The 14,123-nt window shown below is 46.9% G+C and overlaps 1 protein-coding gene across 3 annotated transcripts in view; it reads left to right on the top strand.

Moving 5' to 3' along the window:
• Positions 1-2,642: 2,642 nt before the first annotated feature.
• The window catches only part of ZBTB17 (zinc finger and BTB domain containing 17), a 31,347-nt gene continuing 19,866 nt past the window's right edge, over positions 2,643-14,123 (top strand). For 2 of the 3 annotated variants that reach the window (XM_082615834.1, XM_082615835.1), the window contains exons 1-2: positions 2,643-2,770; positions 5,111-5,197. The gene's annotated coding sequence lies outside the window, so the exon portion shown is untranslated. The remainder of the gene's footprint in view (positions 2,771-5,110; positions 5,198-14,123) is intronic. The other variant, XM_082615833.1, reaches the window with a different exon arrangement.

The following is a 14,123-nucleotide window of genomic DNA, read 5'->3' as shown; positions in this document are numbered from 1 at the left end:
CTTCCTTTCCTTCTTTCTTTCTTGTGTGTAAGCCATCTCCATAGTCAGACTCTGTGCTTGTTCCCTGGGGCATTTTGGAATTAGACTCTCTTTATAGATCTGGAGACAAATGAAGGATGGTGGAGTGGTCTCTGAAAGGAACCAGCATCTCCTTGTAAAATAACTTCCTACTATGAGGTTATTACATGCTCTCCAGGGAAAGCAGGATCAGCCCATTCGATGGGAGGAGGGGCCGCTTCGGTGCCACGGGAATTTCACTGAATTCTGGATTTGGGGAGTCAGGGAACTCAGTCATCTGCATCCACCCAAACATCCCCATTTTGATTCCTAAGTGTCCCTTGTTCCCAGTCAATGCATCTGGCCCGTTGCAGTTATACTGCAATTATGTTACAACTTAACATTGCAATTATATTGCAGGTTAGCAATCCACAGGATCAGCTCCGTCCAATTTTTGACTGCATAAGCCCTGTGGCTACAAGAGATGAGAAAACATATTTAGAGTAGTCAGGAGTGGGCCCTGGTTCTCTGGCTCTGTCTTGAGCTGAGAATTTAAACCCTAAATATTTCTTTTCTGAAACTCTTCAGTGTAATTATAAACAGCCAGTTCACCCCACAGTCCTTGTGGTCCTCACTCTCACCATAATGGTCAGTTGCAGCAACTGCTCCATCTACAGCCTTACCTTCATTAGGCACTTTCCTCTAGGCAACAATACTTATTGCGATGAATGGTAACTTATGTAACTATTTTTTGCCTGCATGAAATAGACTAGATCTGCATCACCTTCAAACTTAATGCCCTGATTTCCATCTTTGAGGGTCAGTTTCCTGCAGAAATAGAAACCTCACTGGACTTTCTCTTTAATTAAACTTTTTATTTTGAAATAACTGTAGGTTCACATGCAACTGTAAGAAACAATACAGAGCAATTCCATCCCCCTCCTCATCCTTTACCCAGTTTCCCCCAATGGTAACATCTTGCAAAACTGTAGTACAATATCACAACCAGGATATTTATATTGACATAGTCAAGGTACAGAACATTTCCATCACTGCAAAGATCCCTTACGTTGTTTCTAAGCTTATTTTAACTAGAAATGGATTTAATACAGAGAATTAAATGTTTATAAACTTACTGGGGGGGGCTGAAAGAATGGTCTCTAGACTGGGCTTTTATTAATGGCTCCCAGAATACCACAGAACTCACCAATTAGGAGCTATTACTTCTGCCACAATCAGGAAGATGGGGAATTGAGAGGCCACCACTGAGATTATTGCACTCAAGGACATATCATCACAGCAAGGGTCCCTGGATCTAAATTTGGGACTAGAAGCTGGTTCCCAGGCACTAGAATGCTGAGTTCGGCTGGCAACATCTCACAGATGCTTCTGAACACTCATGAAGCTGGACACCGGCCACAATGCACTGCTGCAACCCCCCACATTTGCATGACCTTTCTTGTCAGCAAAAATCAGCTAACATCAGCAGGCCAATGGCTACTCCCTCTCTTCCACCCTCCAAATCTTACCTACTGGCAGAACCATCTGTATCTGGGATTCTAACTGCTACTGAGTCTGGGAAATAAAATTTTAACTTTTTAAATTCTGGAAGGAATGGATGCCGAGTCTCAATTGACTACATCCAACACAGATGACTCAGAAGTAGATGTGCATGCTTAGTATTGGGAAGACAGGAGAGTTCCTATCAGATTTGCTATCATTTTCCTGTAAATGAAAGGGTGAAGTCAACTGCTGCTGAGTTTTTTAGCTTCTCTAGTTATTGTGAAGAGAGGAGCAGTCAATTGGCCAGACTGACATATGTTGAAGTCCCTATTAAGGCTGGCAGTCATGGATTTGTAGGGAACAGTCTGTCCCACTGGGTACTTTCTCCAATTGTGTTTGGCTGTTTAGGTGTCGGCAAAGAGAAAAGGAGTAGTTGGATTCACCCAGGGCTGAAATTTTTACCAAATCCATGTGACAAAAAGACAAAGAGCAAAGGAGTTTTGGATTGTGACAAGAGTGTTTTTAAAATTATGGATCATGAAAAACTAACAGGGTCGGAAGTGAAGAAAGCAGAAAGCCGAGGAACTGTTTGGAAGTAGAAAAGTCAATGGCCTGAAGGTGCTGAAAAGTTGTAAAGAGGCCACAGTGTGGCTGGTCACGTCTGCAGGCAGACTTTTGTTTCCAGGCACCCTCATTCACATCCAGGCTAATCCTGGATCTCCTCTAAACAGGGAAGCGGGTAGTGGTTGGCTCAGAAAGTAGAAAAACATAATCGTGGTTCTGCAGCTTTGATGCCACAACTAGGTTCACATCTCTGCTTCATCACTTGTAAGATGCTTGACAGCTGGCAATTCATTTACCCTGAGACTCCGTTTTCCCTTCTTCAAAAGGGAGACAAAAACATCGTATGTTGGTGAGAGGACTTGAGATAGTGCACGTAAAGCGCTTAACACAGTGCCTGGCACACAGTAAGCGCTGAACACGTAGGAGCTGTTATTGTTACATTTGGAATAGAAAACCAAGAAAGGGTTACAAGGCGAACAATTCTAACTGCAGAAGTACTGTATTACAGTAGGCGCATGCGCCTGTCCACGAGCTACGGCTAGGGCGAACGCTGCGCATGCGCCGGAAGTTGCAGACGGGAAGCCAGCGAGGTCGGTTCCGCCCGACTCCAACATGGCGGCGCCCTTTGTCTGCTCTGAAGTGCTGTCCCCGGCCTCCTCGCGGCCGTGATGCACCTCCCTCTGCGGTGGGGTCCAGGACATGGCAGGTGAGGGTCAGCAAGCACCCGGGGCCGGAGGAGTCCCAGGAGTTGGGCGGAGGCGGCGCAGGATGGGGCGCGGCGGGACGCCGGGGACGGTTGTGTGGGGGAGGGGAGGGAAGTGGACTGAGAAGGGAACCCGGACTGAGGGGACCCCACAGGACAAGGGGGTGCGGGGCAAATGGGTGGGGGGCGCCGCCCGGCGAGCGGGCGGAGAGTGGGCGGGCGGACCGGACCCGCCGTCCCGGCGAGGGAGCGCGAGTCGCCTCCGGGCTGGGTGACACCCCAGCTGGTAGCATCTCCGCCCCCGCCGCCCGGCTGTCACCGCCCCTTGACCCCGCGCGCCGCTGCTGGTGGGCGTTCTGAGGCCGCGAGGTGGCGGGGTGCAGGCGTAGCTCACTTTGGCCGGCGGGGCCCGATGGCACAAGCCTGTCAGGGCCTAGGAGGAGCTTGCCGTGTAGGAGGCCGACACTGCCCCCGCATAAGATTATTTCATTCATTCGTTGGCTCCACAGACAGTACTTCAGCTCCTGATAGGTTCTAAGGACAGAGAGAGTGATCCAGACTGGCATAGTGGTTAAAAAGTTTAAACTGTGGAGCCGGGCAGCCAGGTTGGAATCCCGACTCTGTGCTTGCCAACTGTGTCCTTCCTTAGTTTCTCGCTCCCTGTCTCGGTTTCCTCATCCTTAAAGCAGAGTTGAGAATAAAATCTGCTTCCTAAGATGGTTATAAAGATTAAATGAGGTGATAGGTGTAAAGTACTGAGAACGCTTCCTGGCACAAAGTAAACGCTGTATGTGTTTGTTGCTGTTATCTTTCGTATCAGCATCATCACCCAGAGCTCAGAGATTCATGTGGGAGACATACAGATACACAGGCAATTCTGATATGATGGAAGAAAAGCAGAAAAGTTCTTGCTCTGGAAACACTGAGTAGAGGCACCTTACTCAGTCTAGGCGAATCCAGGGAGGCTTCTGTTCCCCAGGAAACTGAGACCTGAAGGATGCTTGGGGAGCGCGGGCAGGAAAGAGGGAGAGTATTCTCACTTGAAGATAGAATTTGTGAGAAAGCTGGGAAGCCAGTGTAATAATTAAATGAAGTTCTCTGCCTAGAGACAGAGATTAGAGGCAAGACTAAAGAGGCAGTCTGGTCTGGTCCTAGGGGGCCCTCCCCACTTTTTTTTTTTGGCCACCACACGGCATGCAGGATCCTTAGTTCCCTGATCAGGGATCAAACCTGTGCCCCCTGCAGTGGAAGCAGTGGAAGCCAGAATCTTAACCACTGGACCACCAGGGAAGTCCCCTAGAGGGCCTTTTAAAGTTTGTTTATTTATTTATTTATTTTGCAGTACGCGGGCCTCTCACTGTTGTGGCCTCTCCCGTTGCGGAGCACAGGCTCTGGACGCGCAGGCCCAGCCGCTCTGCGGCATGTGGGATCTTCCCGGACCGGGGCATGAACCCGTGTCCCCTGCATCGGCAGGCGGACTCTCAACCACTGCGCCACCAGGGAAGCCCTAGAGGGCCTTTTAAACTTAGCTGTGGACTTGAAATTTTAGGTTAATGGGACTCCATTTAAAAGTCAGATTTGTGGACTAGAAAGATCACTCTAGTTAACGTATTAAAGGGAGTGGGCCCGGAGGCCAATTAAGAGGCTACTAGAACTATCAGGTGAGAAACGAGGGTGGACTTGAGTTAGATTAGAGGCAGAAGGTGGGGAGAGATATTTTGGAGGTAGACTTGACCAAAGTTGGTGATTACTTAGATTAGGGGTTTAGAGGCAGGGAGGAGTCAGGTTGACTCCACATTTTTGGCTGGTGGCTGGTGGTGCTGCTCAGTGGGATGGGGGCAGGATGGGGGGCAGGTCTGAGGAGGGAAGATAAATTTCGTTTTGAACATGTTGAGAGTAGGTGCCTGTAAAACGTTCAAGTGGAGCTGCCCAGTGGTGACCTAGCATCCAACGAAGGTCACTAAAGTTGTGGGCAGGGATGTGTCACCTGGGTGAGGGTCTGGAATGAGAAGCACGGTGTCTGGGACATCCCAGAGGAATGCTAACGCTATAGTAATAATACTTGGACACAGCCTCATTGCTTTTGCTTGTCGACCTCGTGTTATGTCTTTCGGTCAGCAGGCGTTCCTGAGTGTAGGGAATGGGACTGGGTTTATTGATCTTTGTGTCTCAGGTGTCCAGCACAGGGTCTGGCATGCAGCAGGCCAGTAACAATCCAATTTAACACTTTGTGCTAGGCTCTGTGCTCTGCATTTGCCTGTGTTTGGTGGATGAAAGGGCAGCTCTTAGGGAGCAGGTACCCTACAGTTTCTCATCAGATTTTCCACTTGGTCTTCGATTCAGGTAATGAGCTGGAGGAGGAGCGCCAAGCTGGAGTTGCCCCAGACAAACTGTCAGAACAGAGTAGCCTGGGCTACTTGGAAATCTGAGGTATGTCTGTAATACTCGAAGATGAAACAGACCAGGGGGTCAGTTTGTTTGTCCTTCTCTAGGCTCAATGTGATTCAAATCACCCTTTCAAGATAGCTTTTTCTTTACAATTATACAGTAATGACAAAATCCTAGTTAGTTTGGTTGGGAGAATGTTGATAATGTTATTGTCGTTTTACTAACAAAGATCATGCTAGGTTAATCCCTGGGCAGTGTTCACACCTTGTTTTAAGTAAGTACAAAGCAAAATGCTCCAAAATACAGTGGCTGAAAGGAAATAGAAATTTATTCCTCACTCCTTCACAGACTGGAAGTAGGCAGTCCAGAGCTGGTCAGGGCAGCTCACTCTGTTCCATGAAGTTATCCAGACACAGGGTTTCGTTGATCATGTGGCTCTTCTTGCTCAAACCCAGGCTTCTATCTCATGGACTAAGCTGGCTGCTCTAGCTCCTGCCATCACGGATGCACTCTGTCTGGCAGAGAGGGAAAGACAGAGTGGGGAGCGCACGCTCATTCCTTTTAAGGTTCTAATGTTTAGAGATACATATTTTGGTACAACGTGTCCCCAAACACAAGCATCTGGTGTACAACCAAAGGAGGAATCACGACTATTCCAGTGCTAGAGAGAAAGCTGGCTGACAGAACCTGCTCTGTCCCCAGTGTGACTGGATCGCTGGCTTTGGGGGTTGGGCCCAGCCCAAGGGAAGTCCACTGCACTGGTGAAAGAGGGCGGGGTGTGTTTCCCAGGCCTCTGGGTCCCCAAGGCAGGCTCCCCTGGCTTTGGGTAGTTTGTGTTGCTTGGGCCCAGGGAGTCCAGGCTTGTTTACTCGTTCAGTGTTTTCTGTGCCTGACGTGTCAGACACTGCGCTGGGGGCTCGGGATGTGAAGATAAGTGAGACTGGATCCTGGGAGCAAGGAGCTCTTAGCCACATGGGTGATCACAGTACAACACAAGAAACGCCACAGATACCTGTTCAAAAGTGTGTGGTGTACAGAAGGAGGATGACTGACGTTGGAAGACTGTACTGAGGTGGTGAAGATTCAGAGTACATGACATGTTTTGGATTGATAACTATAAAGGTCCCCTCAGATAGAGGCGGCAAGGACTCTGGAGTTGGGTGTGAATCCCTGCTTCCCTGGTTAGTGGCTCTCTGTCCTGAGGGTCAGTTACTTCATTCCTGTTCCTCAGTTTCCTCATCTGTAAAGTAGGGATAACAATGTTTACTTCAGAGAACTGTTTTGAGAATTAGGTGAGGTCGAGCATGTAATTCACGGGATCTTCTGTGAACATGTCAGTTGCCTCCTGCTGCAAGGGGTGGGGTGGTTCGAAGCCAGAGAGACACGTTAGGATTGCAGTTGAAGAACGCCCAGACCGATAGGGAAGCCAGGTTGCGGTCTGTCCTCTCGAGGCAGGAATTATCCAGGTTGTACTCAGAGGGTCAAGGACTGCTCTGTGCACTCCCTGTTTTTCTCAGGAGTTCCACCAACGTGCTAATTAAAGTTGTCAACCTGGATTCTCAGAGACCATACTCTGAAAGCTCTGGTGAGGGGTCCTTTGGGAAGGAAAGGATTCCCTCTGCCTGCTTAACTCCTTCAAGCTCAAATGCTTCTGGGAAACCTTCTCCCAGTCCTACCCACCCCTGCACCCCCGCCCCAGCTGAGTTTGGAGCCGCTCCTCTGTGATTTCTTAGCATCCTGCAATGACTTTGCAGTACTCTTTTTTTTTTGGCTGCGTTGGGTCTTTGTTGCTGTGTGTGGCCTCTCTCTAGTTGCCGCAAGTGGGGGCTACTCTTTGTGTGGTGCGCGGGCTTCTCATTGAGGTGGCTTCTCTTGTTGCGGAGCACGGGCTCTAGACACGCGGCTTCAGTAGTTGTGGCGCGTGGGCTCAGTAGCTGTGGCTCACGGGCTCTAGAGCGCAGGCTCAGTAGTTGTGGCGCACGGGCTTAGTTGCTCCGCAGCATGTGGGATCTTCTTGGACCAGGGCTCGAACCCATCTCCCCTGCATTGGCAGGCGGATTCTTAACCACTGCGCCACGAGGGAAGCCCCTCGGAGTACATTCTTACCTCCTATGATGATCATAGGTTTTCTTGCCCGTCTCCCTGTGAGACCACCAGCAGCTCGTGGGCAGAGACAGGGTCTTATTTCTCCTGGTATTCCCACTGTGTAGGTCATTTCCTGGCACGCAGTTGGTGCTCAATAAACATTGTTGGATGAATGGATGATCGGCCAGTGGGGCTGGAGAGACCTCCAGTGTGATGAGGGCTTGGCATGCTATTAATGAAGAGAGGACAACCCAATGGTTTATTTGGTGTTCGGGTGTAATATGGGATGTGGACGTGGTGAACTGTGACCTAAACTCTGAGAGTCTAGGTCAGAGATAGTTTCTCTGTCTTTCTTTTTCCAGTAGAGCAGGGTTTCTCAATGTTGACCTTATTGCCATTTGGGGCTTAGCGAGTCTTTGTCTTGGGGGCCGTCCTGTGCACTTCAGGATGCAAGTAGCATCCCTGACCTCTGCCCACCGATGCCAGTAGCCCCCACCTACCTCCACTATGGCAGCTGAAAATGTCTCCAGAGGAGGCTGTACGTCTCCTGGGGCAAAATTGCCCCCAGCTAAGAACCCCTGAGGTACAGGGTGCTGGTTAGAAGCATGAACTTCTAAGCCAAGCATACCTGAGCTGGTCCTTGTACTTACTAGCTGTGTGCCTTTGGGCAAAGTACTTGACCTCTCTTAAGCCTCCACTTCCTCGGGTGTGAAGTGGAGATAATGATGACCTCACAGTAACTTTATTGGGTGGAATTATTAATGAGGTAATGCATGTAAAGTGCTTAGTCAAGTCCTTGACTCCATAACTGATAACTAGCATTCTTATGTGTTCGGAGAGGTTGACCTGTGAGGGTCAAGAAAGAAGGTGCGCAGAGCTGAGGAAGGAAAAAGTGTTTAGGACAGGAATATGTGCACGAGGTCCCAAATCAGAAGTTTCTAACAAAAGTACTGGGGAAAGTAAGTCACCCTCCCACGCCTGACCCGGTTCCCCTCCCAGATAACTATTAACAGAGTTTGCGTGTCGTGCCCGGGCTCTTCTGTGCATATATATGTCTGTATGTATATATAGGGAAGACCATTTTTAAGTGCCACATGGCTTGATTTTGTTGCACATATACTGAACCTTCCATTTAGAACGCTGAAAGGGCAGCCTCTGTGGGTGGAGCTTCAGTTTTAACAGTTTGCCATAGAAGAGAGCAGGTGGCCCACTCTCTCCCGTCCTGGAATTCCCCCAAGATGGTTCCGCGTGGGTGGCACGGAGGTACTCAGACATGGTGTCTGGCAGGGTGACAGACGCCACAAAAGGGAGGGACCCCAACCTTAGAGGAAATGAAAAACTCCCAGTACCTTTTGTGCACAAAGCATATTGTCCTGGAGACCATAATCTACCTCTTTTGCTGGCCACATTTTTAAATGATTGAAATCAGAGAGGTCACAAAGAGTAGGCATTTTAGCACCGAGTGCTTTCAGCATTTGCTGCAGATGTGTGTGTTGCGTGTCAGCATAGGTGCCTGGCGCTCTCGGAGGTCCTCATGGGTGTCAGTAGCTCAACAGTCCAAGGACCAATTAAGGTTGACCTCAGTAATGTAGTCACAGATACGTACAGAAAACCAGAGCATGGGCTCTTCCATTCAAAGCTGCTTGTTATGAATTGGAGAGATCAGCCTTGAGCTTCAAAGGAAGGAAGCAAAGGGCATGGTTAGAATTGAGAGTTGTTCACTCATGTCTAAACCGCAGAATGCAGAGGCTCAGAGGCGGCAATTCCAGCTGAGAGTAGGGACCTAGCCCGAAGGGAGGCTTGGTGGGTTCATTGTAACATCAAAAACATACTCAGCTTCTGGTCTTAAAAGGTCTGGCAGCAGAACCTGTTCTCCCCACCCCACCCGCGCTACTTCCTGTACTGGCCGATTAATCTAAGCAGTAATTTTCCTGTCCTGAAGGGAAGGCTCCAGGGTTCAGTGGGAAGTTGTATCTCTCCGGCTTCGGAGCCAGGGTGGTGAAGCACTTCTCATTACTATAGTCTCAGGGCTGGGTGGGCCCCTGTCAGGGACTTTCCTGGTTTAGTGTAACTCAGTCAGCTGCCCAAGTTAATGCTTCAAATCATTGCTTAAAGTCAGAAGGAACATGGTTTAATTTTGTAAATTGTCTTTTTAAATATTGAGTAGATACAAAAGGATACTGTACCATATAAAGGAAAAGGATACACGGAACACCCATGTACCCATCACCCAGTTTACAAAAAAGAACGTTACCATTACCTTTGGAGTGCCCCTCCCTGATCTTGCCCCATTCCCACCCCCACCTAATCACTGAATTTGGCTTTTATCATTCTCTTGCTTTTCTTTTTTTTACTTTTTTTTTTTTTGGCCCTGCCGAGCCTGCTTGGGGGATTTTAGTTCCCTGACCAGGGATTGAACCTGGGCCACAGCAGTGAAAGTTCTGAGCCCTAACCACTGGACCGCCAGGGAACTCCCACCTCTAGCTTTTCTTTATAGTTTTACCACATGTGTTTGTATTGCTAAGCAATTGTATTGTTTAATTTGGCATGTTTTTGAACTAAATAAATCATTTTGTTATTTTTCAGTGATCTAAATTTTTTCCTTAACATATGTTCTTGAGATTAATCCATGTTACATATAGGTGTATTTCATTTTCACTGATGAATTATGTTCCATTGTATGAGAACATATCCATTCTATTGTTGGTGGACATTTGATTTGTTTCCAGTATTTGTATCCAGACAGTGATGCTGTGACCATTCCTGGGACACACGTGTACAGCCTCTCAGGGTACATCCCTGGGAGGAGGACTGGATCACAGGGTGCGCGCATCTTCAATTTGACCAAATAATACCAAGTCGTTTCCAAAGTGGTTTCCCCAGTTTACACTTCAACTGACAATTCTGTTTGTTTCACATCCTCCAAACAATGGTATTATCACATTTAAAAATTTTTACTAACCTGTTGGAAGGTCAGTGATACCTTGTATGGTTTTTTCTTTTTTAATAAATTTATTTTGTGTATTTATTTTTGGCTGCATTGGGTCTTCGTTGCTGCACGCGGGCTCTCTCTAGTTGCGGTGAGCAGGGGCTAGTCTTCCTCGTGGTGTGCGGGCTTCTCATTGCGGTGGCTTCTTTTGTTGTGGAGCACGGGCTCTAGGCGCCGGGGCTTCAGTAGTTGTGGCTCATGGGCTCTAGAGCACAGGCTCAGTAGCTGTGGTGCACAGACTTAGTTGCTCCGCGGCATGTGGGATCTTCCCAGACCAGGGATCGAACCTGTGTCCCCTGCGTTGGCAGGTGGATTCTTAACCACTGCGCCGCGAGGGAAGCCCCCTCATAGTTTTGATTTGCATTTTCATGATTATTAGTGTGTTGAGCATCTTTTCATGCATTAATGGATCATTCAGGTTTCAGCTTCTCTGAAACAACTGCTTAAATCTTTTTTTTTTTTTTTGCGGTATGCGGGCCTCTCACTGTTGTGGCCTCTCCCATTGCGGAGCACAGGCTCCGGACGCGCAGGCTCAGCGGCCATGGCTCACGGGCCTAGCCACTCCGCGGCATGCTTAAATCTTTTGCTCATTTTTAAAAATTGATTGTTTTTCTTTTTATTTATATGTAGACATTTTTTCTTGTTTTTTGTTTTGATACTAATCCTTTGTCAGTTAGATGTGTTGTAATTATCCACTTCCAGTTTGTGGCTTGTCTTGTCACTCTAGCTTTTTTTTTTTTTTTTTTTTTTTTTTTTGCGGTACGCGGGCCTCTCACTGCTGTGGCCTCTCCCGTTGAGGAGCACAGGCTCCGGACGCGCAGGCCCAGCGGCCATGGCCCACGGGCCCAGCCGCTCCGCGGCACGTGGGATCCTCCCGGACCGGGGCACGAACCCGCGCCCCCTGCATCGGCAGGCGGACTCTCAACCACTGCGCCACCAGGGAAACCCCCTAGCTTTTTTTTTTAATGAAAAGAAATTCTTTTTTTTTTTTAATTAATTATTTATTTGGCTGCGTTGGGTCTTTGTTGTGGTGTGTGGGCTTCTCATTGCGGTGGCTTCTCTTGTTGTGGAGCACAGGCGCTAAGCGCGCGGGCTTCAGTAGATGTGGCATGCAGGCTCAGTAGTTGTGGCTCATGGGCTTAGTTGCTCCATGGCATGTGGGATCCTCCTGGACCAGGGCACGAACCTGTGTCCCCTGTATTGGCAGGCAGATTCTTAACCACTGCACCACCAGAGAAGTCCCCAATGAACAGAAATTCTTAATTTTAATGTCATTTATCAATTTTTTAATAGCACTTTTTGTTTCTTTTTAAGAAGTTCCTACTTCAAGTTTATAAAGGTATTCCCCCATATACTGTCTTCCAAACATTTTATGATTTTGCCTTTTACATTAAGTTCTTTAGTCTGTTTATAATTAGTTTTGTGTACAGTGTGAGATAAGGAGCTAATTTCTTCTTCCTTTTTTTAAAATAAGTACATCAGCTTGTCCCAGTACTATTTGTTGAAAAAATATATCCCTTTCTCGTGGGTCTTTAATGTCACCAGTAACCATTATCATACATCAGGTGTCCACAAATGTATGGGTCTATTTCTGGCCTCTTTACCATCTATTCTCTATCTGTGTGCCAGTATCACACTGACTTAATTTCTAAGTTTTCATATAATAATTCTTGGTATCTGGTAAAGCTTTGGCCCTTTGCTTTTCCATCTTCATTTTAGATTGTGCTTATCAAATTCATAAAAATTGTTGGAGTCTTTTATTAGAATTGCTTTGAATTTTATTAGAATTGAATTTATTACATATCAATTTGGATAGAGTTGACATTTTTATGATATTGATCTTCTGATCCATGAATATGGTATATCTCTCAATTTACATAACTTACCAAATTCTAACATTAGTCAGTGTCTTTACACTTTACTCTCAAGCAGTTAGGACCTTAATTCACTTTAATTCCTAACAGTCCCTCCTCAACTTTTATTCTATAGGTGTGTATGTTCTTTTTCAATTTTAGAAGACGTCATTTTTTCAGTATTTGTTTAGATTTACTTATTTCTTACTTACTACTTTAGTTGGTCCTCACTCCTTCTTGCATTTAATACTTTCATTCTGGGATCACTTTTTAGCTACCTGAAGTGTACCTTTTATAATGTGTGAATTTGGGCTGTAGTCCATTTGGGGGCCATCTAACGGTTACAGATTCTCGCAGGGAGAATTTTATACCCCTCCATTTGGTGCCAAGATTTCATATAGGCTTTTTCTGTGCCATCTTCTTTCCACTAAGATATAACCCTTTGGGGCCAGCTTTATTCTGGAGGGCCCTCCCGAGAGACCTCCCTTCTTGGCGGCAGGGAGAGAACTCGAGTTTGCTCAGTTCTGCAAACGCCCTCGCGGCCCACCCTTATAGCTCCACTTGCTCTCTGGATTCCAGCCTTTGCTTAAGTTTGTTTCATCTGTCAGTATTCCTTACTGACTTGCCAGTTCTTCGATGCATTTTAAAAGATGTCAAACAATTTTTCTTCAGTATTTGTAGCCGTTTGTAATGAGAGCCAGCCAGGGTACCTGGTGTGCCCTGCTTCCAGAAATTAAGATGCTTCAGAGTTGCAATTTTGTGTTTCATTTGGCAGCAACAAACTCTGCGGGTTAGAACTAAGACTTAGCAATGTTCACTTCTGACTTTTTTTTATAACATGTTTTGTGACACTGATTAGTATGAGGAAAGGGAGTTGGTAAGTGCCAATTAATGACAGAGAATTTGCCCTTTTGGGACAGACTAAGGACCTGGTGAACCCAGAATTCCGTGTCTGTCCACGGAGGTTTTGTCCTTGTTTAAAGTGAAAAGAGGACAGCTTGTAGAGTGTGGTGGACTTTGGCCTTGAATCTGGGCATGTCGTTGAGACCTGGGTCAGATGACAACCCCTCTAAGCCTCATTTTGCTCATCTGCACAATGGGGGTGATCATATTAATACCCTCCCAGAGGACTGTTGTGGGTGTGGATGAGGTAGCATGTATATATGAAACACTTTGCAGGCAGGTTGCCACGGCAGCTACTCCAGTTACTCCCTTAGTGGCCCCTGTTAGACGTGTGCTCTCCACAGGTCGCTGCCCTTGGGAAACAGCGAGCCTACTATTTCTCTTGGCAGTAACCTCCCCTCAAGCGTTTAGCATGGCGGGACTTATTATTAGCAAGACTGTTTTATCTAGATGCAGTCCCACAGTCCGACCCACAGTCCTTTACCAGGACTCACGATTTCCTTACAGCTGGGTAATACCCCATCAGGCTGGGAAACTGTAGCCTCTGTATGGGACTGTCTGATCAGTTACTTACATCCAAGCATTTATTTGTACCTAACCAATGAATGTATTTAGAACTTACATCGGTATTGACAGGTCTGACCCAGTGTACTGCCTTCTGCTCCTGCTCGCTGGGGACATACACTGACCTACAGTGGAAACTCAGTCTCTTCAGTCTTTGCCAGTTTGAAACTGGAAGTGGTAACTTGTACTTATTCATATTTCTTTGATTATTAGTGAGGTTGAACATCTTTTTTCTGTATCGAGTATATTGACCACTCGTATTTCTTCTTTTGTGAATTGCCTGTTCATTTCTCTGACTCATTTTTCTGTTGGGAGATTTTTTCTTGTTGTTTAATTTTAATAACAGCTTTATTGAGACAGTCTCATACCATACAATTCACCTATTTTAAGTGTTCAATTCAATGGCTTTTAGTTTATTCACAGAGTTGTGCAGCCGTCACCACCAGAACATCTTCATCGTCCCCAGAAGGAACCCACAGCCCATTAGCAGTCACTCCCCATTTACCTCTATCTCCCCCAGACCTAGGCAACCACTTTCTATCATTATGGATTTGCCTGTTCTGGGCATTTCATA

The sequence above is a fragment of the Mesoplodon mirus genome (genome assembly GCF_964341445.2).
Source record: "Mesoplodon mirus genome assembly, chromosome: 3".
NCBI classification, from domain to species: domain Eukaryota; kingdom Metazoa; phylum Chordata; class Mammalia; order Artiodactyla; family Ziphiidae; genus Mesoplodon; species Mesoplodon mirus.
The sequence above is the reverse complement of the archived record's forward strand: the minus strand, read 5'-3'. Positions and strand labels throughout refer to the sequence as shown.